Source organism: Pseudophryne corroboree, chromosome 4 (assembly GCF_028390025.1).
Source record: "Pseudophryne corroboree isolate aPseCor3 chromosome 4, aPseCor3.hap2, whole genome shotgun sequence".
NCBI classification, from domain to species: domain Eukaryota; kingdom Metazoa; phylum Chordata; class Amphibia; order Anura; family Myobatrachidae; genus Pseudophryne; species Pseudophryne corroboree.
The window spans coordinates 325,551,434-325,578,951 of record NC_086447.1 but is presented as its reverse complement, the minus strand read 5'-3'; the positions used below and the strand labels follow the sequence as shown (position 1 = coordinate 325,578,951).

At 44.4% G+C, this 27,518-nt stretch overlaps 1 protein-coding gene and 1 long non-coding RNA gene across 7 annotated transcripts in view; one reads left to right on the top strand and one right to left on the bottom strand.

The window, feature by feature from the left end:
• Positions 1–27,518, bottom strand: part of LOC134909477 (uncharacterized) — a 289,430-nt gene that overhangs the window by 8,789 nt on the left and 253,123 nt on the right. The window lies entirely within an intron of this gene.
• The window catches only part of MELTF (melanotransferrin), a 273,777-nt gene that overhangs the window by 156,629 nt on the left and 89,630 nt on the right, over positions 1–27,518 (top strand). The gene's annotated exons all lie outside the window — the stretch shown is intronic.

The window sequence follows — 27,518 nt, the reverse complement described above, 5'->3', positions numbered from 1 at the left end:
AGGCATGGATTCTATGCTATAGCCAACTGTTGGTCCCTTACTAAAGAATTATAGCTATTTTTCAATCTAGAGCAGGGGCAGCCAAACATATTATTTGTGATTGTCACATCACATGTCACTAATGTATCGGCTGCTGCTATTTCCTTTGGGAACTTAACTTCCCTGCTATGACTGCACGAACAGTAATGTGTTTGTGGCCCTCATTCCGAGTTGATCGCTCGGTAATTTTCTTCGCATCGCAGTGAAATTCCGCTTAGTACGCATGCGCAATATTCGCACTGCGACTGCGCCAAGTAATTTTACAATGAAGATAGTATTTTTACTCACGGCTTTTTCTTCGCTCTGGCGAACGTAGTGTGATTGACAGGAAATGGGTGTTACTGGGCGGAAACACAGCGTTTTCGGGGCGTGTGGATAAAAACGCTACCGTTTCCGGAAAAAACGCAGGAGTGGCCGGAGAAACGGGGGAGTGTCTGGGCGAACGCTGGGTGTGTTTATGACGTCAAACCAGGAACGACAAGCACTGAACTGAACGCAGATGCCGAGTAAGTCTGAAGCTACTCTGAAACTGCTAAGTAGTTTGTAATCGCAATATTGCGAATACATCGGTCGCAATTTTAAGAAGCTAAGATACACTCCCAGTAGGCGTAGGCTTAGCGTGAGCAACTCTGCTAAATTCGCCTTGCGAGCGATCAACTCGGAATGAGGGCCTGTGTTCTGAGTAATATAAAATCCCTAACAGCTTGAAACTTCAATTCATCATGACAGCAAAAACTTGGAGACTCAGGTTTGGTGAATAATAATGTTTTATCTGATTCATTGATTTATTCTTAAAATGAAACCTACAAAACTGGTGGCAGACTAGTGCACAAGCAAAACAGACCAAGGGGCCAGATGTGATTCAAAAACCAACATTTGCTACATAAAGGAGTTATACCACACACCCCTTCATAGCTTTGTCATCCAAAACGTGAATCCGCTCCAACATATATACTCCATAAATATCTGTAACCCCCTTACTAGTGGTATTATTAATAACAAATATACTCCAACAGAACTCAAATAAGGTTTATGCTAAAATGGTTAGTGTTTGCCATGCTTTACCAACAGAGCAAGGTTCCCAATTGTAACTGCAGCCCACCATCAGAACAAACTACTAAGGGGGTCTATGTACTAAGCCTAATTTTTAACAAACACTAAGCAGCCAAAACCATCCCTCTAAACAGTTGTTCTGTAAACAAACCAAGCCCTTCATCATTCAGTTGCACTAAAAGCACCACAAAGGATGCTGCACCTGCAGTCTACAGTACCTAGGCCTACAATATAGGGCCTAATTCAGATCTGATTGCAACAGCAAATTTGTTAGCTAATGGGCAAAACTATGGGGGTCATTCCGAGTTGTTCGCTCGTTATTTTTTTCTCGCAACGGAGCGATTAGTCGCTAATGCGCATGCGCAATGTCCGCAGTGCGACTGCGCCAAGTAAATTTGCTATGCAGTTAGGTATTTTACTCACGGCATTACGAGGTTTTTTCTTCGTTCTGGTGATCGTAGTGTGATTGACAGGAAGTGGGTGTTTCTGGGCGGAAACTGGCCGTTTTATGGGTGTGTGCGAAAAAACGCTACCGTTTCTGGGAAAAACGCGGGAGTGGCTGGAGAAACGGAGGAGTGTCTGGGCGAACGCTGGGTGTGTTTGTGACGTCAAACCAGGAACGAAACTGACTGAACTGATCGCAGATGCCGAGTAAGTCTGGAGCTACTCAGAAACTGCTAAGAAGTGTCTATTCGCAATTCTGCTAATCTTTCGTTCGCAATTTTGATAAGCTAAGATTCACTCCCAGTAGGCGGCGGCTTAGCGTGTGCAAAGCTGCTAAAAGCAGCTTGCGAGCGAACAACTCGGAATGACCCCCTATGTGCACTGCAGGGGGCAGATATAACGTGCAGAGAGAGTTAGATTTGGGTGTGGTGTGTTTAAACTGAAATCTAAATTACAGTGTAAAAATAAAGCAGCCAGTATTTACCCTGCACAGAAACAAAATAACCCACCCAAATCTAACTCTCTCTGCACATGTTATATCTGCCCCACCTGCAGTGCACATGGTTTTGCCCATTAGCTAACAAATTTGCTGCTGCGATCAGTTCTGAATTCGGCCCATGGCACCCAACAGAAGCATTAACTGTCTGTCCTCTTACAATTGTGGGCTACTGGCTAGACAATGGAGCACCATCTGTGCTCAAGCATGGATATCCTGAAAACCTGGACTGTTAGTGTACCTTGAGGACTGAGGTTGGGAAACACTGCTCTATCCTGCAGCCACCTAACTTGCGCCAGGGAACAGAGACGTACTCCTGGCCAACAGGTGCTTAACCCTTGGTTCCCAGGCTCATTCTGAATTAAGCATAATCCTTTTGGAGTTTAATTCTCTTTGAGCCTATTCAGCCCTCTGATCTTCTTATCCTCAGTGCTGTACTAAAATATAGATTTCATATTGAGATCCCTTTGTTATTTGTAACCTGTCACACAGGAGCTTTTTCTGTTCTTATAGTGGAAAATAATGATTGCATTTTTTCTCCTCACATAGGGGCTAATTCCAAGTTGATCGCAGCAGGAAATTTTTTAGCAGTTGGGCAAAACCATGTGCAGTGCAGGGGGGCAGATATAACATGTGCAGAGAGAGATAGATTTGGGTGTGGTGAGTTCAATCTGCAATCTAAATTGCAGTATAAAAATAAAGCAGCCAGTATTTACCCTGCACAGAAACAAAATAACCCACCCAAATCTAACTCTCTCTGCAAATGTTATATCTGCCCCCTCTGCAGTGCACATGGTTTTGCCCAACTGCTAAAAAATTTCTTGCTGCGATCAACTTGGAATTACCCCCATAGTTCAAGCCTACATCCAAATGCAAACACTTGTAACCCATGCTTGTTTATAATACTCACTATTACACCCTGTACAAACAAAAGGGGAAGTCCCGCAGCTGACATACCTAAATTTCCCTATTCTGGAACTGCTATTATTTAATGGACAACAGACTACCCCAAAAATTGAAATATTGAGATATGAACCATGATGGAAAAATACATTTCTCTGACGTCCTAGTGGATGCTGGGAACTCCGTAAGGACCATGGGGAATAGACGGGCTCCGCAGGAGACTGGGCACTCTAAAAGAAAGATTAGGTACTATCTGGTGTGCACTGGCTCCTCCCTCTATGCCCCTCCTCCAGACCTCAGTTAGAATCTGTGCCCGGCCAGAGCTGGGTGCTCCTAGTGGGCTCTCCTGAGCTTGCTAGAAAGAAAGTATTTGTTAGTTTTTTTTATTTTCAGTGAGATCTGCTGGCAACAGACACTGCTACGTGGGACTGAGGGGAGAGAAGCAAACCTACCTGCGTGCAGTTAGCTTGTGCTTCTTAGGCTACTGGACACCATTAGCTCCATAGGGTTCGAACACAGGGCCTGTCCTCGATCGTCCGTTCCCGGAGCCGCGCCGCCGTCCCCCTTGCAGAGCCAGAAGACAGAAGAAGGAGATGAAATCGGCGGCAGAAGACTCCGGTCTTCATTAAGGTAGCGCACAGCACTGCAGCTGTGCGCCATTGCTCCCACAGCACACCACACACTCCGGTCACTCCAGGGTGCAGGGCGCTGGGGGGGGGGGGGGGGGGGGGGGGCGGCGCCCTGGGCAGCAATTATATTACCTTTTGGCTAAATATACACATAATACAGTCAGTTAACTGTATATGTGTAAAAACCCCCGCCATTAAGTTAAAGAAAACGCGGGACAGAAGCCCGCCGCTGAGGGGGCGGGGCCTTCTTCCTCAGCACACCAGCGCCATTTTCCCTTCACAGCTCCGCTGGAAGCACGCTCCCCAGGCTCTCCCCTGCAGTATCCAGGTACAAGACGGGTTAAAAAGAGAGGGGGGCACATAAATTTAGCGCAAATCGATACAGAAAGCAGCTATTGGGAAAATCACTTATTAGCAGTGTAAATCCCTGTGTTATATAGCGCTGTGGTGTGTGCTGGCATACTCTCTCTCTGTCTCCCCAAAGGACTTTGTGGGGTCCTGTCCTCAGTCTGAGCATTCCCTGTGTGTGTGCGGTGTGTCGGTACGGCTGTGTCGACATGTTTGATGAGGAGGGTTACGTGGAGGCGGAGCAGGGGCAGATACATGTGGTGTCGCCCCCGACGAGGCCGACACCTGATTGGATGGATATGTGGAAGGTCTTAACCGACAGTGTCAACTCCTTACATAAAAGGTTCGATGACGCAGCAGCCTTGGGACAGCCGGGGTCTCAGCCCGCGCCTGCCCAGGCGACTTAGAAGCCGTCAGGGGCTCATAAACGCCCGCTAGCTCTGATGGTAGACACAGATGTTGACACGGAGTCTGACTCCAGTGTAGATGAGGATGAGACAAATGTACAGTCTACAAAAGCCATCCGATGCATGATTACTGCAATGAAAGATGTATTGCACATTTCTGATATTAACCCGGTTACCACCAAAAGGGGTATTATGTTTGGGGAGAAAAAGCAGCCAGTGACTTTTCCCCCATCTGATGAATTAAATGATTTGTGTGCAGAAGCATGGAGTTCACCTGATAAGAAACTAGTGATTTCTAAGAGGTTACTGATGGCGTACCCTTTCCCGCCAACGGATAGGTTACGTTGGGAAACATCCCCTAGGGTGGACAAGGCGCTAACACGCTTATCTAAAAGGGTGGCACTGCCGTCTCAGGATACGCCCTAAAGGATCCTGCGGATAGAAAGCAGGAAGCTATCCTGAAGTCTGTGTATACACACTCTGGTACTCTACTGAGACCGGCTATTGCTTCAGCCTGGATGTGTAGTGCTGCAGCAGCATGGACTGATACCCTGTCAGACAACATTGATTCCCTCGACAGGGATACTATTTTGCTAACCATCGAACATATAAAAGACGTCGTCTTATATATGCGGGATGCACAGAGGGACATTTGCCTGCTGGCATCTAGAATTAATGCAATGTCCATTTCTGCCAGGAGAGTATTATGGACTCGGCAGTGGACAGGTAATGCTGATTCTAAAAAACACATGGAGGTTTTGCCTTATAAGGGTGAGGAATTATTTGGGGATGGTCTCTCGGACCTCGTATCCACAGCAACTGCTAGGAAGTCGACTTTTTTACTTCAGGTTCCCTCACAGCCTAAGAAAGCACCGTATTATCAAATGCAGTCCTTTCGGCCTCAGAAAGGCAAGCGGGTCAGAGGAGCATCCTTTCTGGCCAGAGGCAAGGGTAGAGGAAAGAAGCTGCACCAGGCAGCCAGTTCCCAGGAACAAAAATCCTCCCCTGCTTCCACTAAGTCCACCGCATGACGTTGGGGCTCCACAGGCGGAGCCAGGTGCGGTGGGGGCGCGTCTCCGAAACTTCAGCAACCAGTAGGTTCGCTCACAAGTGGATCTATGGGCTGTACAAATTGTATCTCAGGGATACAAGCTGGAGTTCGAGGCGACTCCCCCTCGCCGTTACCTCAAATCAGCCTTGCCAGCTGCTCCCAGGGAAAGGGAGGTAGTACTGGCGGAAATTCACAAGCTGTACCTCCAGCATGTGATAATCAAGGTCCCCATCCTTCAACAGGGCAGGGGTTACTATTCCACAATGTTTGTGGTACCGAAACCGGACGGTTCGGTGCGACCCATCCTGAATTTAAAATCCTTGAACACTTATATAAAGAAGTTCAAGTTCAAAATGGAATCGCTCAGGGCGGTTATTGCAAGCCTGGAAGAGGGGGATTTTATGGTGTCGCTGGACATCAAGGACGCTTACTTGCATGTCCCCATTTTCACACCTCACCAGGAGTACCTCAGGTTTGTGGTACAGAACTGTCATTACTAATTCCAAACGTTGCCGTTTGGTCTCTCCACGGCTCCGAGAATATTTACCAAGGTAATGGCCGAAATGATGATACTCCTTCGAAGAAAGGGAGTTATAATTATCCTGTACTTGGACGATCTCCTCATAAAGGCGAGGTCCAAAGAGCAGTTGTTGGTCAGCGTAGCACTCTCTCAGGAAGTGTTGCAAAAGCACGGCTGGATTCTGAATATCCCAAAGTCGCAGCTGATCCCTACGACGTGTCTGCTTTTCCTGGGAATGATTCTGGACACAGAACAGAAGAAGGTGTTTCTCCCGGAGGAGAAGGCCCAGGAATTGTCATCTCTGGTCAGGGACCTCCTGAAACCAAAACAGGTGTCGGTGCATCACTGCACGCGAGTCCTGGGAAAGATGGTGGCTTCTTACGAAGCAATTCCCTTCGGCAGGTTCCATGCAAAGATCTTTCAGTGGGATCTGTTGGACAAATGGTCCGGATCGCATCTTCAGATGCATCGGTTGATCACCCTGTCCCCAAGGGCCAGGGTGTCTCTGCTGTGGTGGCTGCAGAGTGCTCATCTTCTCGAGGGACGCAGGTTCGGCATACAGGACTGGATCCTGGTGACCACGGATGCAAGCCTCCGAGGATGGGGGGGCAGTCACTCAGGGAAGAAACTTCCAAGGACAGTGGTCAAGTCTGGAGACTTCCCTACACATAAATATATTGGAACTAAGGGCCATCTACAACGCCCTGAGTCAAGCAGAGCCCCTGCTTCAAAACCAATCTGTACTGATTCAGTCAGACAACATCACGGCGGTCGCCCATGTAAACCGCCAGGTCGGCACAAGAAGCAGGATGGCAATGGCAGAAGCCACAAGGATTCTTCGATGGGCGGAGAATCACGTGCTAGCACTGTCAGCAGTGTTCATTCCGGGAGTGGACAACTGGGAAGCAGACTTCCTCAGCAGGCACGACCTCCACCCGGGAGAGTGGGGACTTCATCAAGAAGTCTTCACACAGATTGTAAATCGTTGGGAACTGCCACAGGTGGACATGATGGCGTCCCGCCTCAACAAAAAGCTAAAAAAATATTGTGCCAGGTCACGGGACCCTCAGGCGATAGCTGTGGACGCACTAGTGACACCGTGGGTGTACCAGTCGGTTTATGTGTTCCCTCTTCTTCCTCTCATACCGAAGGTACTGAGGATAGTAAGAAAGAGAGGAGTAAGAACTATACTCATCGTTCCGGATTGGCCAAGAAGAACTTGGTACTCAGAACTACAAGAAATGATCTCAGAGGACCCATGGCCTCTGCCTCTCAGACAGGACCTGTTACAGCAGGGGCCCTGTCTGTTCCAAGACTTACCGCGGCTGCGTTTGACGGCATGGCGGTTGAACGCCGGATCCTAGCGGAAAAGGGCATTCCGGATGAAGTTATTCCTACGCTGATAAAGGCTAGGAAAGACGTGACAGCAAAACATTATCACCGTATATGGCGAAAATATGTTGCTTGGTGTGAGGCCAGGAAGGCCCCTACAGAGGAATTCCAGCTGGGTCGATTCCTGCACTTCCCACAGTCAGGAGTGACTATGGGCCTAAAATTAGGACCCATAAAGGTCCAGATTTCGTCCCTATCTATTTTCTTTCAAAAAGAACTGGCTTCACTGCCTGAAGTTCAGACGTTTGTTAAGGGAGTGCTGCATATTCAGCCCCCTTTTGTGCCTCCAGTGGCACCTTGGGATCTTAACGTTGTGTTGGATTTCCTGAAATCACACTGGTTTGAGCCACTTAAGACCGTGGAGCTAAAGTATCTCACGTGGAAGGTGGTCATGCTGTTGGCCTTGGCTTCAGCTAGGCGACGGCGTGTGTCAGAATTGGCGGCTTTGTCATGTAAAAGCCCGTATCTGATCTTCCATATGGACAGGGCAGAATTGAGGACTCGTCCCCAATTTCTCCCAAAGGTGGTATCAGCGTTTCATTTGAACCAACCTATTGTGGTGCCTGCGGCTACTCGGGACTTGGAGGCTTCCAAGTTGCTGGACGTAGTCAGGGCTTTGATAATCTATGTAGCCAGGACGGCTGGAGTCAGGAAAACTGACTCGCTGTTTATCCTGCATGCACCCAACAAACTGGGTGCTCCGGCTTCAAAGCAAACTATTGCGCGCTGGATCTGTAACACGATTCAGCAAGCTCATTCTGCGGCAGGGTTACCGCATCCTAAATCAGTAAAAGCCCATTCCACAAGGAAGGTGGGCTCTTCTTGGGCAGCTGCCCGAGGGGTCTCGGCTTTACAGCTTTGCCGAGCTGCTACTTGGTCGGGTTCAAACACATTTGCTAAGTTCTACAAGTTTGATACCCTGGCTGAGGAGGACCTTGCCTTTGCTCATTCGGTGCTGCAGAGTCATCCGCACTCTCCCGCCCGTTTGGGAGCTTTGGTATAATCCCCATGGTCCTTACGGAGTTCCCAGCATCCACTAGGACGTCAGAGAAAATAAGAATTTACTCACCGGTAATTCTATTTCTCGTAGTCCGTAGTGGATGCTGGGCGCCCGTCCCAAGTGCGGACTCTCTGCAATACATGTATATAGTTATTGCTTAACTAAAGGGTTATTGTTATGAGCCATCTGTTACTGAGGCTCAGTTGTTGTTCATACTGTTAACTGGGTATGGTTATCACAAGTTGTACAGTGTGATTGGTGTGGCTGGTATGAGTCTTACCCTGGATTCCAAATCCTTTCCTTGTTGTGTCAGCTCTAACGGGCACAGTTTCCTTAACTGAGGTCTGGAGGAGGGGCATAGAGGGAGGAGCCAGTGCACACCAGATAGTACCTAATCTTTCTTTTAGAGTGCCCAGTCTCCTGCGGAGCCTGTCTATTCCCCATGGTCCTTACGGAGTTCCCAGCATCCACTACGGACTACGAGAAATAGAATTACCGGTGAGTAAATTCTTATTTAATGTCTCTTTCAGACATAAACCCTGGCAAATACAAGGCTCTGACCTGGGGTTTCTATGTGGATGTAACGGGTCCCAGCTCGGAGAACCCCTTTCACACTAATCAGCAGACCCAGGTTTTTCCTGGGTCGACCCTTTTACACATAAGTCATCTTTGCCCTGGTATTCAATGTGAAGTCATTTAAAGGGGATGCTTTTTAGGCTCACAGAAATGAGGTCATGCAAACAGGGTGGTGATTATTTTGTATCCCAAGATGCACAGTGGTAGGGAACATGTTTCGCAATAATCATAAATCATCGAAATTAAGAAAGAAAGCAATACTGAGGAAGCCCTAAGCAAGCACAAGAGATAGAAATAGCTAAAATGTAAATGCCTCTTTAGAGAGGGATGGTCCATTAAGGATATCTCAATGTAGGTAACTACCTTCAAAATGAGAGTACATCAGCAGAATATGGTGTGTCACTATGACTTATGAATAAAACCCAGAACAGCGAATCAGCTCCTTCTCTGTGTGACCCGGGTCAAAAAAAAAACTGTGTTACACCATTCAGATATAAGCCAAGGCACAGACCTGCATTGCAGATCCCGGGAATAACCCTAGTCGATTGCAGGGTCAGGAGCTATCAACCGGGGTCTGATCGTTTCAGACACAAGCAGGCCCGGGGTATTTTCAGGGTACCCCAGCAAAATCCCTGGTTTTTGGCTATGTCTGAAAGGGGTATAAGTGTTACATTAACCTTCCTTTGCAACTCTGTTAAGAGTATTGCAGCACAATACCACTACAGACAGCTACTACTCCTATATCATTAGCACAGTACCACTACAGCCAGCTACTACTCCTATCTCATTAGCACAGTACCACTACAGACAGCTACTACTCCTATCTCATTAGCACAGTACCACTACAGACAGCTACTACTCCTATATCATTAGCACAGTACCACTACAGCCAGCTACTACTCCTATCTCATTAGCACAGTACCACTACAGACAGCTACTACTCCTATCTCATTAGCACAGTACCACTACAGACAGCTACTACTCCTATATCATTAGCACAGTACCACTACAGCCAGCTACTACTCCTATCTCATTAGCACAGTACCACTACAGACAGCTACTACTCCTATCTCATTAGCACAGTACCACTACAGACAGCTATTGCTCCTATCTCATTAGCACAGTTCCACTACAGACAGCTACTACTCCTATCTCATTAGCACAGTACCACTACAGACAGCTACTACTCCTATCTCATTAGCACAGTACCACTACATACAGCTACTACTCCTATCTCATTAGCACAGTACCACTACAGACAGCTACTACTCATATATCATTAGCACAGTACCACTACAGATAGCTATTGCTACTATCTCATTAGCACAGTACCACTACAGACAGCTACTATTCCTATCTCATTAGCAAAGTACCACTACAGACAGCTATTGCTCCTATCTCATTAGCACAGTACCACTACAGACAGCTACTACTCATATATCATTAGCACAGTACCACTACAGATAGCTATTGCTACTATCTCATTAGCACAGTACCACTACAGACAGCTACTATTCCTATCTCATTAGCAAAGTACCACTACAGACAGCTATTGCTCCTATCTCATTAGCACAGTACCACTACAGACAGCTACTACTCCTATCTCATTAGCACACTACCACTACAGACAGCTACTACTCCTATCTCATTAGCACAGTACCACTACAGAGAGCTACTTCTCCTATATCATTAGCACAGTACCACTACAGATAGCTGTTGCTACTATCTCATTAGCACAGTACCACTACAGACACTACTACTCCTATCTCATTAGCACAGTACCACTACAGACAACTATTGCTCCTATCTCATTAGCACAGTACCACTACAGACAGCTACTACTCCTATCTCATTAGCACAGTACCACTACAGACAGCTATTGCTCCTATCTCATTAGCACAGTACCACTACAGACAGCTACTACGCCTATCTCATTAGCACAGTACCACTACAGACAGCTATTGCTCCTATCTCATTAGCACAGTACCACTACAGACAGGTACTACTCCTATCTCATTAGCACAGTACCACTACAGACAGCTACTACTCCTATCTCATTAGCACAGTACCACTACAGACAGCTACAACTCCTATCTCATTTGCACAGTACCACTACAGACAGTTACTCCTCCTATCTCATTTGCACAGTACCACTACAGACAGCTACTCCTCCTATCTCATTAGCACAGTACCACTACAGACAGCTATTGCTCCAATCTCATTAGCACAGTACCACTACAGACAGCTACTACGCCTATCTCATTAGCACAGTACCACTACAGACAGCTATTGCTCCTATCTCATTAGCACAGTACCACTACAGACAGCTACTACTCCTATCTCATTAGCACAGTACCACTACAGACAGCTACTACTCCTATCTCATTAGCACAGTACCATTACAGATAGCTATTGCTCCTATCTCATTAGCACAGTACCACTACAGACAGCTACTACGCCTATCTCATTAGCACAGTACCACTACAGACAGCTATTGCTCCTATCTCATTAGCACAGTACCATTACAGACAGCTACTACTCCTGTCTCATTAGCACAGTACCATTACATATAGCTATTGCTCCTATCTCATTAGCACAGTACCACTACAGATAGCTATTGCTCCTATCTCATTAGCACAGTACCACTACAGACATCTACTACTCCTATCTCATTAGCACAGTACCATTACAGATAGCTATTGCTCCTATCTCATTAGCACAGTACGACTACAGACAGCTACTACTCCTATCTCATTAGCACAGTACCACTACAGACAGCTACTACTCCTATCTCATTAGCACAGTACCACTACAGACAGCTAATACTCCTATATCATTAGCACAGTACCACTACAGATAGCTGTTGCTACTATCTCATTAGCACAGTACCACTACAGACAACTACTACTCCTATCTCATTAGCACAGTACCACTACAGACAACTATTGCTCCTATCTCATTAGCACAGTACCACTACAGACAGCTACTACTCCTATCTCATTAGCACAGTACCACTACAGACAGCTATTGCTCCTATCTTATTAGCACAGTACCACTACAGACAGCTACTACGCCTATCTCATTAGCACAGTACCACTACAGACAGCTATTGCTCCTATCTCATTAGCACAGTACCACTACAGACAGGTACTACTCCTATCTCATTAGCACAGTACCACTACAGACAGCTACTACTCCTATCTCATTAGCACAGTACCACTACAGACAGCTACAACTCCTATCTCATTAGCACAGTACCACTACAGACAGCTACTCCTCCTATCTCATTAGCACAGTACCATTACATATAGCTATTGCTCCTATCTCATTAGCACAGTACCACTACAGATAGCTATTGCTCCTATCTCATTAGCACAGTACCATTACAGATAGCTATTGCTCCTATGATCCTATCTCATTAGCACAGTACCATTACAGACAGCTACTCCTCCTGTCTAATTAGCACAGTACCACTAGATACAGCAACTACTCCTATCTCATTAGCACAGTACCACTACAGACAGCTACTACTCCTATATCATTAGCACAGTTCCACTACAGATAGCTATTGCTCCTATCCCATTAGCACAGTACCACTACAGACAGCTACTACTCCTATATCATTAGCACAGTACCACTACAGATAGCTATTGCTCCTATCCCATTAGCACAGTACCACTACAGACAGCTACTACTCCTATATCATTAGCACAGTACCACTACAGATAGCTATTGCTCCTATCGCATTAGCACAGTACCACTACATACAGCTACTACTCCTATCTCATTAGCACAGTACCATTAGACAGCTACTACTCCTATCTCATTAGCACAGTACCTACAGACAGGTACTACTCCTATCTCATTAGCACAGTACCACTACAGACAGCTACTACTCCTATCTCATTAGCACAGTACCACTACAGACAGCTACTACTCCTATCTCATTAGCACAGTACCACTACAGACAGCTACTACTCCTATCTCATTAGCACAGTACCACTACAGACAGCTATTGCTCCAATCTCATTAGCACAGTACCACTACAGACAGCTACTACGCCTATCTCATTAGCACTGTACCACTACAGACAGCTATTGCTCCTATCTCATTAGCACAGTACCACTACAGACAGCTACTACTCCTATATCATTAGCACAGTACCACTACAGATAGCTATTGCTCCTATCCCATTAGCACAGTACCACTACAGACAGCTACTACTCCTATATCATTAGCACAGTACCACTACAGATAGCTATTGCTCCTATCGCATTAGCACAGTACCACTACATACAGCTACTACTTCTCTCTCATTAGCACAGTACCATTAGACAGCTACTACTCCTATCTCATTAGCACAGTACCTACAGACAGGTACTACTCCTATCTCATTAGCACAGTACCACTACAGACAGCTACTTCTCCTATCTCATTAGCACAGTACCACTACAGACAGCTACTACTCCTATCTCATTAGCACAGTACCACTACAGACAGCTACTACTCCTATCTCATTAGCACAGTACCACTACAGACAGCTATTGCTCCAATCTCATTAGCACAGTACCACTACAGACAGCTACTACGCCTATCTCATTAGCACAGTACCACTACAGACAGCTATTGCTCCTATCTCATTAGCACAGAACCACTACAGACAGCTACTACTCCTATCTCATTAGCACAATACCACTACAGACAGCTACTACTCCTATCTCATTAGCACAGTACCATTACAGATAGCTATTGCTCCTATCTCATTAGCACAGTACCACTACAGATAGCTATTACTCCTATCTCATTAGCACAGTACCACTACAGACAGGTACTACTCCTATCTCATTAGCACAGTACCATTACAGATAGCTATTGCTCCTATCTCATTAGCACAGTACCACTACAGACAGCTACTACGCCTATCTCATTAGCACAGTACCACTACAGACAGCTATTGCTCCTATCTCATTAGCACAGTACCATTACAGACAGCTACTACTCCTGTCTCATTAGCACAGTACCATTACATATAGCTATTGCTCCTATCTCATTAGCACAGTACCACTACAGATAGCTATTGCTCCTATCTCATTAGCACAGTACCACTACAGACATCTACTACTCCTATCTCATTAGCACAGTACCATTACAGATAGCTATTGCTCCTATCTCATTAGCACAGTACCATTACAGACAGCTACTACTCCTGTCTAATTAGCACAGTACCACTACATACAGCTACTACTCCTATCTCATTAGCACAGTACCACTACAGACAGCTACTACTCCTATCTCATTAGCACAGTACCATTACAGATAGCTATTGCTCCTATCTCATTAGCACAGTACCACTACAGATAGCTATTACTCCTATCTCATTAGCACAGTACCACTACAGACAGGTACTACTCCTATCTCATTAGCACAGTACCATTACAGATAGCTATTGCTCCTATCTCATTAGCACAGTACCACTACAGACAGCTACTACGCCTATCTCATTAGCACAGTACCACTACAGACAGCTATTGCTCCTATCTCATTAGCACAGTACCATTACAGACAGCTACTACTCCTATCTCATTAGCACAGTACCATTACATATAGCTATTGCTCCTATCTCATTAGCACAGTACCACTACAGATAGCTATTGCTCCTATCTCATTAGCACAGTACCACTACAGACATCTACTACTCCTATCTCATTAGCACAGTACCATTACAGACAGCTACTACTCCTATCTCATTAGCACAGTACCACTACAGACAGCTATTGCTCCTATCTCATTAGCACAGTTCCACTACAGACAGCTACTACTCCTATCTCATTAGCACAGTACCACTACAGACAGCTACTACTCCTATCTCATTAGCACAGTACCACTACATACAGCTACTACTCCTATCTCATTAGCACAGTACCACTACAGACAGCTACTACTCATATATCATTAGCACAGTACCACTACAGATAGCTATTGCTACTATCTCATTAGCACAGTACCACTACAGACAGCTACTATTCCTATCTCATTAGCAAAGTACCACTACAGACAGCTATTGCTCCTATCTCATTAGCACAGTACCACTACAGACAGCTACTACTCATATATCATTAGCACAGTACCACTACAGATAGCTATTGCTACTATCTCATTAGCACAGTACCACTACAGACAGCTACTATTCCTATCTCATTAGCAAAGTACCACTACAGACAGCTATTGCTCCTATCTAATTAGCACAGTACCACTACAGACAGCTACTACTCCTATCTCATTAGCACACTACCACTACAGACAGCTACTACTCCTATCTCATTAGCACAGTACCACTACAGAGAGCTACTTCTCCTATATCATTAGCACAGTACCACTACAGATAGCTGTTGCTACTATCTCATTAGCACAGTACCACTACAGACACTACTACTCCTATCTCATTAGCACAGTACCACTACAGACAACTATTGCTCCTATCTCATTAGCACAGTACCACTACAGACAGCTACTACTCCTATCTCATTAGCACAGTACCACTACAGACAGCTATTGCTCCTATCTCATTAGCACAGTACCACTACAGACAGCTACTACGCCTATCTCATTAGCACAGTACCACTACAGACAGCTATTGCTCCTATCTCATTAGCACAGTACCACTACAGACAGGTACTACTCCTATCTCATTAGCACAGTACCACTACAGACAGCTACTACTCCTATCTCATTAGCACAGTACCACTACAGACAGCTACAACTCCTATCTCATTTGCACAGTACCACTACAGACAGCTACTCCTCCTATCTCATTTGCACAGTACCACTACAGACAGCTACTCCTCCTATCTCATTAGCACAGTACCACTACAGACAGCTATTGCTCCAATCTCATTAGCACAGTACCACTACAGACAGCTACTACGCCTATCTCATTAGCACAGTACCACTACAGACAGCTATTGCTCCTATCTCATTAGCACAGTACCACTACAGACAGCTACTACTCCTATCTCATTAGCACAGTACCACTACAGACAGCTACTACTCCTATCTCATTAGCACAGTACCATTACAGATAGCTATTGCTCCTATCTCATTAGCACAGTACCACTACAGACAGCTACTACGCCTATCTCATTAGCACAGTACCACTACAGACAGCTATTGCTCCTATCTCATTAGCACAGTACCATTACAGACAGCTACTACTCCTGTCTCATTAGCACAGTACCATTACATATAGCTATTGCTCCTATCTCATTAGCACAGTACCACTACAGATAGCTATTGCTCCTATCTCATTAGCACAGTACCACTACAGACATCTACTACTCCTATCTCATTAGCACAGTACCATTACAGATAGCTATTGCTCCTATCTCATTAGCACAGTACGACTACAGACAGCTACTACTCCTATCTCATTAGCACAGTACCACTACAGACAGCTACTACTCCTATCTCATTAGCACAGTACCACTACAGACAGCTAATACTCCTATATCATTAGCACAGTACCACTACAGATAGCTGTTGCTACTATCTCATTAGCACAGTACCACTACAGACAACTACTACTCCTATCTCATTAGCACAGTACCACTACAGACAACTATTGCTCCTATCTCATTAGCACAGTACCACTACAGACAGCTACTACTCCTATCTCATTAGCACAGTACCACTACAGACAGCTATTGCTCCTATCTTATTAGCACAGTACCACTACAGACAGCTACTACGCCTATCTCATTAGCACAGTACCACTACAGACAGCTATTGCTCCTATCTCATTAGCACAGTACCACTACAGACAGGTACTACTCCTATCTCATTAGCACAGTACCACTACAGACAGCTACTACTCCTATCTCATTAGCACAGTACCACTACAGACAGCTACAACTCCTATCTCATTAGCACAGTACCACTACAGACAGCTACTCCTCCTATCTCATTAGCACAGTACCATTACATATAGCTATTGCTCCTATCTCATTAGCACAGTACCACTACAGATAGCTATTGCTCCTATCTCATTAGCACAGTACCATTACAGATAGCTATTGCTCCTATGATCCTATCTCATTAGCACAGTACCATTACAGACAGCTACTCCTCCTGTCTAATTAGCACAGTACCACTAGATACAGCAACTACTCCTATCTCATTAGCACAGTACCACTACAGACAGCTACTACTCCTATATCATTAGCACAGTTCCACTACAGATAGCTATTGCTCCTATCCCATTAGCACAGTACCACTACAGACAGCTACTACTCCTATATCATTAGCACAGTACCACTACAGATAGCTATTGCTCCTATCCCATTAGCACAGTACCACTACAGACAGCTACTACTCCTATATCATTAGCACAGTACCACTACAGATAGCTATTGCTCCTATCGCATTAGCACAGTACCACTACATACAGCTACTACTCCTATCTCATTAGCACAGTACCATTAGACAGCTACTACTCCTATCTCATTAGCACAGTACCTACAGACAGGTACTACTCCTATCTCATTAGCACAGTACCACTACAGACAGCTACTACTCCTATCTCATTAGCACAGTACCACTACAGACAGCTACTACTCCTATCTCATTAGCACAGTACCACTACAGACAGCTACTACTCCTATCTCATTAGCACAGTACCACTACAGACAGCTATTGCTCCAATCTCATTAGCACAGTACCACTACAGACAGCTACTACGCCTATCTCATTAGCACTGTACCACTACAGACAGCTATTGCTCCTATCTCATTAGCACAGTACCACTACAGACAGCTACTACTCCTATATCATTAGCACAGTACCACTACAGATAGCTATTGCTCCTATCCCATTAGCACAGTACCACTACAGACAGCTACTACTCCTATATCATTAGCACAGTACCACTACAGATAGCTATTGCTCCTATCGCATTAGCACAGTACCACTACATACAGCTACTACTTCTCTCTCATTAGCACAGTACCATTAGACAGCTACTACTCCTATCTCATTAGCACAGTACCTACAGACAGGTACTACTCCTATCTCATTAGCACAGTACCACTACAGACAGCTACTTCTCCTATCTCATTAGCACAGTACCACTACAGACAGCTACTACTCCTATCTCATTAGCACAGTACCACTACAGACAGCTACTACTCCTATCTCATTAGCACAGTACCACTACAGACAGCTATTGCTCCAATCTCATTAGCACAGTACCACTACAGACAGCTACTACGCCTATCTCATTAGCACAGTACCACTACAGACAGCTATTGCTCCTATCTCATTAGCACAGAACCACTACAGACAGCTACTACTCCTATCTCATTAGCACAATACCACTACAGACAGCTACTACTCCTATCTCATTAGCACAGTACCATTACAGATAGCTATTGCTCCTATCTCATTAGCACAGTACCACTACAGATAGCTATTACTCCTATCTCATTAGCACAGTACCACTACAGACAGGTACTACTCCTATCTCATTAGCACAGTACCATTACAGATAGCTATTGCTCCTATCTCATTAGCACAGTACCACTACAGACAGCTACTACGCCTATCTCATTAGCACAGTACCACTACAGACAGCTATTGCTCCTATCTCATTAGCACAGTACCATTACAGACAGCTACTACTCCTGTCTCATTAGCACAGTACCATTACATATAGCTATTGCTCCTATCTCATTAGCACAGTACCACTACAGATAGCTATTGCTCCTATCTCATTAGCACAGTACCACTACAGACATCTACTACTCCTATCTCATTAGCACAGTACCATTACAGATAGCTATTGCTCCTATCTCATTAGCACAGTACCATTACAGACAGCTACTACTCCTGTCTAATTAGCACAGTACCACTACATACAGCTACTACTCCTATCTCATTAGCACAGTACCACTACAGACAGCTACTACTCCTATCTCATTAGCACAGTACCATTACAGATAGCTATTGCTCCTATCTCATTAGCACAGTACCACTACAGATAGCTATTACTCCTATCTCATTAGCACAGTACCACTACAGACAGGTACTACTCCTATCTCATTAGCACAGTACCATTACAGATAGCTATTGCTCCTATCTCATTAGCACAGTACCACTACAGACAGCTACTACGCCTATCTCATTAGCACAGTACCACTACAGACAGCTATTGCTCCTATCTCATTAGCACAGTACCATTACAGACAGCTACTACTCCTATCTCATTAGCACAGTACCATTACATATAGCTATTGCTCCTATCTCATTAGCACAGTACCACTACAGATAGCTATTGCTCCTATCTCATTAGCACAGTACCACTACAGACATCTACTACTCCTATCTCATTAGCACAGTACCATTACAGACAGCTACTACTCCTATCTCATTAGCACAGTACCACTACATACAGCTACTACTCCTATCTCATTAGCACAGTACCACTACAGATAGCTATTGCTCCTATCGCATTAGCACAGTACCACTACAGACAGCTACTACTCCTATCTCATTAGCACAGTACCACTACAGACAGCTACTACTCCTATCTCATTAGCACAGTACCACTACAGATAGCTATTGCTCCTATCGCATTAGCACAGTACCACTACAGACAGCTACTACTCCTATCTCATTAGCACAGTACCACTACAGATAGCTACTACTCCTATCTCATAAGCACAGTACCATTAGACAGCTACTACTCCTATCTCATTAGCACAGTACCATTACAGACAGCTACTACTACTCCTATCTCATTAGCACAGTACCACTACAGATAGCTATTGCTCCTATCCCATTAGCACAGTACCACTACATACAGCTACTACTCCTATCTCATAAGCACAGTACCATTACAGACAGCTACTACTCCTATCCCATTAGCACAGTACCACTACAGACAGCTATTGCTCCTATCTCATTAGCACAGTACCACTACAGACAGCTACTACTCCTATCTCATAAGCACAGTACCATTACAGACAGCTACTACTCCTATCTCATAAGCACAGTACCATTAGACAGCTACTACTCCTATCCCATTAGCACAGTACCATTACAGACAGCTACTACTACTCCTATCCCATTAGCACAGTACCACTACAGACAGCTACTACTACTCCTATCCCATTAGCACAGTACCACTACAGACAGCTACTACTCCTATCCCATTAGCACAGTACCACTACAGACAGCTACTACTCCTATCCCATTAGCACAGTACCATTAGACAGCTACTACTCCTATCTCATAAGCACAGTACCATTACAGACAGCTACTACTACTCCTATCCCATTAGCACAGTACCACTACAGACAGCTACTACTCCTATCCCATTAGCACAGTACCATTAGACAGCTACTACTCCTATCTCATAAGCACAGTACCACTACAGACAGCTACTCCTCCTATCTCATTAGCACAGTACCATTACATATAGCTATTGCTCCTATCTCATTAGCACAGTACCACTACAGATAGCTATTGCTCCTATCTCATTAGCACAGTACCATTACAGATAGCTATTGCTCCTATGATCCTATCTCATTAGCACAGTACCATTACAGACAGCTACTCCTCCTGTCTAATTAGCACAGTACCACTAGATACAGCAACTACTCCTATCTCATTAGCACAGTACCACTACAGACAGCTACTACTCCTATATCATTAGCACAGTTCCACTACAGATAGCTATTGCTCCTATCCCATTAGCACAGTACCACTACAGACAGCTACTACTCCTATATCATTAGCACAGTACCACTACAGATAGCTATTGCTCCTATCCCATTAGCACAGTACCACTACAGACAGCTACTACTCCTATATCATTAGCACAGTACCACTACAGATAGCTATTGCTCCTATCGCATTAGCACAGTACCACTACATACAGCTACTACTCCTATCTCATTAGCACAGTACCATTAGACAGCTACTACTCCTATCTCATTAGCACAGTACCTACAGACAGGTACTACTCCTATCTCATTAGCACAGTACCACTACAGACAGCTACTACTCCTATCTCATTAGCACAGTACCACTACAGACAGCTACTACTCCTATCTCATTAGCACAGTACCACTACAGACAGCTACTACTCCTATCTCATTAGCACAGTACCACTACAGACAGCTATTGCTCCAATCTCATTAGCACAGTACCACTACAGACAGCTACTACGCCTATCTCATTAGCACTGTACCACTACAGACAGCTATTGCTCCTATCTCATTAGCACAGTACCACTACAGACAGCTACTACTCCTATATCATTAGCACAGTACCACTACAGATAGCTATTGCTCCTATCCCATTAGCACAGTACCACTACAGACAGCTACTACTCCTATATCATTAGCACAGTACCACTACAGATAGCTATTGCTCCTATCGCATTAGCACAGTACCACTACATACAGCTACTACTTCTCTCTCATTAGCACAGTACCATTAGACAGCTACTACTCCTATCTCATTAGCACAGTACCTACAGACAGGTACTACTCCTATCTCATTAGCACAGTACCACTACAGACAGCTACTTCTCCTATCTCATTAGCACAGTACCACTACAGACAGCTACTACTCCTATCTCATTAGCACAGTACCACTACAGACAGCTACTACTCCTATCTCATTAGCACAGTACCACTACAGACAGCTATTGCTCCAATCTCATTAGCACAGTACCACTACAGACAGCTACTACGCCTATCTCATTAGCACAGTACCACTACAGACAGCTATTGCTCCTATCTCATTAGCACAGAACCACTACAGACAGCTACTACTCCTATCTCATTAGCACAATACCACTACAGACAGCTACTACTCCTATCTCATTAGCACAGTACCATTACAGATAGCTATTGCTCCTATCTCATTAGCACAGTACCACTACAGATAGCTATTACTCCTATCTCATTAGCACAGTACCACTACAGACAGGTACTACTCCTATCTCATTAGCACAGTACCATTACAGATAGCTATTGCTCCTATCTCATTAGCACAGTACCACTACAGACAGCTACTACGCCTATCTCATTAGCACAGTACCACTACAGACAGCTATTGCTCCTATCTCATTAGCACAGTACCATTACAGACAGCTACTACTCCTGTCTCATTAGCACAGTACCATTACATATAGCTATTGCTCCTATCTCATTAGCACAGTACCACTACAGATAGCTATTGCTCCTATCTCATTAGCACAGTACCACTACAGACATCTACTACTCCTATCTCATTAGCACAGTACCATTACAGATAGCTATTGCTCCTATCTCATTAGCACAGTACCATTACAGACAGCTACTACTCCTGTCTAATTAGCACAGTACCACTACATACAGCTACTACTCCTATCTCATTAGCACAGTACCACTACAGACAGCTACTACTCCTATCTCATTAGCACAGTACCATTACAGATAGCTATTGCTCCTATCTCATTAGCACAGTACCACTACAGATAGCTATTACTCCTATCTCATTAGCACAGTACCACTACAGACAGGTACTACTCCTATCTCATTAGCACAGTACCATTACAGATAGCTATTGCTCCTATCTCATTAGCACAGTACCACTACAGACAGCTACTACGCCTATCTCATTAGCACAGTACCACTACAGACAGCTATTGCTCCTATCTCATTAGCACAGTACCATTACAGACAGCTACTACTCCTATCTCATTAGCACAGTACCATTACATATAGCTATTGCTCCTATCTCATTAGCACAGTACCACTACAGATAGCTATTGCTCCTATCTCATTAGCACAGTACCACTACAGACATCTACTACTCCTATCTCATTAGCACAGTACCATTACAGACAGCTACTACTCCTATCTCATTAGCACAGTACCACTACAGACAGCTATTGCTCCTATCTCATTAGCACAGTTCCACTACAGACAGCTACTACTCCTATCTCATTAGCACAGTACCACTACAGACAGCTACTACTCCTATCTCATTAGCACAGTACCACTACATACAGCTACTACTCCTATCTCATTAGCACAGTACCACTACAGACAGCTACTACTCATATATCATTAGCACAGTACCACTACAGATAGCTATTGCTACTATCTCATTAGCACAGTACCACTACAGACAGCTACTATTCCTATCTCATTAGCAAAGTACCACTACAGACAGCTATTGCTCCTATCTCATTAGCACAGTACCACTACAGACAGCTACTACTCATATATCATTAGCACAGTACCACTACAGATAGCTATTGCTACTATCTCATTAGCACAGTACCACTACAGACAGCTACTATTCCTATCTCATTAGCAAAGTACCACTACAGACAGCTATTGCTCCTATCTCATTAGCACAGTACCACTACAGACAGCTACTACTCCTATCTCATTAGCACACTACCACTACAGACAGCTACTACTCCTATCTCATTAGCACAGTACCACTACAGAGAGCTACTTCTCCTATATCATTAGCACAGTACCACTACAGATAGCTGTTGCTACTATCTCATTAGCACAGTACCACTACAGACACTACTACTCCTATCTCATTAGCACAGTACCACTACAGACAACTATTGCTCCTATCTCATTAGCACAGTACCACTACAGACAGCTACTACTCCTATCTCATTAGCACAGTACCACTACAGACAGCTATTGCTCCTATCTCATTAGCACAGTACCACTACAGACAGCTACTACGCCTATCTCATTAGCACAGTACCACTACAGACAGCTATTGCTCCTATCTCATTAGCACAGTACCACTACAGACAGGTACTACTCCTATCTCATTAGCACAGTACCACTACAGACAGCTACTACTCCTATCTCATTAGCACAGTACCACTACAGACAGCTACAACTCCTATCTCATTTGCACAGTACCACTACAGACAGCTACTCCTCCTATCTCATTTGCACAGTACCACTACAGACAGCTACTCCTCCTATCTCATTAGCACAGTACCACTACAGACAGCTATTGCTCCAATCTCATTAGCACAGTACCACTACAGACAGCTACTACGCCTATCTCATTAGCACAGTACCACTACAGACAGCTATTGCTCCTATCTCATTAGCACAGTACCACTACAGACAGCTACTACTCCTATCTCATTAGCACAGTACCACTACAGACAGCTACTACTCCTATCTCATTAGCACAGTACCATTACAGATAGCTATTGCTCCTATCTCATTAGCACAGTACCACTACAGACAGCTACTACGCCTATCTCATTAGCACAGTACCACTACAGACAGCTATTGCTCCTATCTCATTAGCACAGTACCATTACAGACAGCTACTACTCCTGTCTCATTAGCACAGTACCATTACATATAGCTATTGCTCCTATCTCATTAGCACAGTACCACTACAGATAGCTATTGCTCCTATCTCATTAGCACAGTACCACTACAGACATCTACTACTCCTATCTCATTAGCACAGTACCATTACAGATAGCTATTGCTCCTATCTCATTAGCACAGTACGACTACAGACAGCTACTACTCCTATCTCATTAGCACAGTACCACTACAGACAGCTACTACTCCTATCTCATTAGCACAGTACCACTACAGACAGCTAATACTCCTATATCATTAGCACAGTACCACTACAGATAGCTGTTGCTACTATCTCATTAGCACAGTACCACTACAGACAACTACTACTCCTATCTCATTAGCACAGTACCACTACAGACAACTATTGCTCCTATCTCATTAGCACAGTACCACTACAGACAGCTACTACTCCTATCTCATTAGCACAGTACCACTACAGACAGCTATTGCTCCTATCTTATTAGCACAGTACCACTACAGACAGCTACTACGCCTATCTCATTAGCACAGTACCACTACAGACAGCTATTGCTCCTATCTCATTAGCACAGTACCACTACAGACAGGTACTACTCCTATCTCATTAGCACAGTACCACTACAGACAGCTACTACTCCTATCTCATTAGCACAGTACCACTACAGACAGCTACAACTCCTATCTCATTAGCACAGTACCACTACAGACAGCTACTCCTCCTATCTCATTAGCACAGTACCATTACATATAGCTATTGCTCCTATCTCATTAGCACAGTACCACTACAGATAGCTATTGCTCCTATCTCATTAGCACAGTACCATTACAGATAGCTATTGCTCCTATGATCCTATCTCATTAGCACAGTACCATTACAGACAGCTACTCCTCCTGTCTAATTAGCACAGTACCACTAGATACAGCAACTACTCCTATCTCATTAGCACAGTACCACTACAGACAGCTACTACTCCTATATCATTAGCACAGTTCCACTACAGATAGCTATTGCTCCTATCCCATTAGCACAGTACCACTACAGACAGCTACTACTCCTATATCATTAGCACAGTACCACTACAGATAGCTATTGCTCCTATCCCATTAGCACAGTACCACTACAGACAGCTACTACTCCTATATCATTAGCACAGTACCACTACAGATAGCTATTGCTCCTATCGCATTAGCACAGTACCACTACATACAGCTACTACTCCTATCTCATTAGCACAGTACCATTAGACAGCTACTACTCCTATCTCATTAGCACAGTACCTACAGACAGGTACTACTCCTATCTCATTAGCACAGTACCACTACAGACAGCTACTACTCCTATCTCATTAGCACAGTACCACTACAGACAGCTACTACTCCTATCTCATTAGCACAGTACCACTACAGACAGCTACTACTCCTATCTCATTAGCACAGTACCACTACAGACAGCTATTGCTCCAATCTCATTAGCACAGTACCACTACAGACAGCTACTACGCCTATCTCATTAGCACTGTACCACTACAGACAGCTATTGCTCCTATCTCATTAGCACAGTACCACTACAGACAGCTACTACTCCTATATCATTAGCACAGTACCACTACAGATAGCTATTGCTCCTATCCCATTAGCACAGTACCACTACAGACAGCTACTACTCCTATATCATTAGCACAGTACCACTACAGATAGCTATTGCTCCTATCGCATTAGCACAGTACCACTACATACAGCTACTACTTCTCTCTCATTAGCACAGTACCATTAGACAGCTACTACTCCTATCTCATTAGCACAGTACCTACAGACAGGTACTACTCCTATCTCATTAGCACAGTACCACTACAGACAGCTACTTCTCCTATCTCATTAGCACAGTACCACTACAGACAGCTACTACTCCTATCTCATTAGCACAGTACCACTACAGACAGCTACTACTCCTATCTCATTAGCACAGTACCACTACAGACAGCTATCTCCAATCTCATTAGCACAGTAACGCATCTACAGACAGGCACTACCTATCTCATTAGCACAGTACCACTACAGACAGCTATTGCTCCTATCTCATTAGCACAGAACCACTACAGACAGCTACTACTCCTATCTCATTAGCACAATACACTACAGACAGCTACTACTCCTATCTCATTAGCACAGTACCATTACAGATAGCTATTGCTCCTATCTCCTTAGCACAGTACCACTACAGATAGCTATTACTCCCTATCTCATTAGCACAGTACCACTACAGACAGGTACTACTCCTATCTCATTAGCACAGTACCATTACAGATAGCTATTGCTCGCTATCTCATTAGCACAGTACCACTACAGACAGCTACTACGCCTATCTCATTAGCACAGTACCACTACAGACAGCTATTGCTCCTATCTCATTAGCACAGTACCATTACAGACAGCTACTACTCCTGTCTCATTAGCACAGTACCATTACATATAGCTATTGCTCCTATCTCATTAGCACAGTACCACTACAGATAGCTATTGCTCCTATCTCATTAGCACAGTACCACTACAGACATCTACTACTCCTATCTCATTAGCACAGTACCATTACAGATAGCTATTGCTCCTATCTCATTAGCACAGTACCATTACAGACAGCTACTACTCCTGTCTAATTAGCACAGTACCACTACATACAGCTACTACTCCTATCTCATTAGCACAGTACCACTACAGACAGCTACTACTCCTATCTCATTAGCACAGTACCATTACAGATAGCTATTGCTCCTATCTCATTAGCACAGTACCACTACAGATAGCTATTACTCCTATCTCATTAGCACAGTACCACTACAGACAGGTACTACTCCTATCTCATTAGCACAGTACCATTACAGATAGCTATTGCTCCTATCTCATTAGCACAGTACCACTACAGACAGCTACTACGCCTATCTCATTAGCACAGTACCACTACAGACAGCTATTGCTCCTATCTCATTAGCACAGTACCATTACAGACAGCTACTACTCCTATCTCATTAGCACAGTACCATTACATATAGCTATTGCTCCTATCTCATTAGCACAGTACCACTACAGATAGCTATTGCTCCTATCTCATTAGCACAGTACCACTACAGACATCTACTACTCCTATCTCATTAGCACAGTACCATTACAGACAGCTACTACTCCTATCTCATTAGCACAGTACCACTACATACAGCTACTACTCCTATCTCATTAGCACAGTACCACTACAGATAGCTATTGCTCCTAT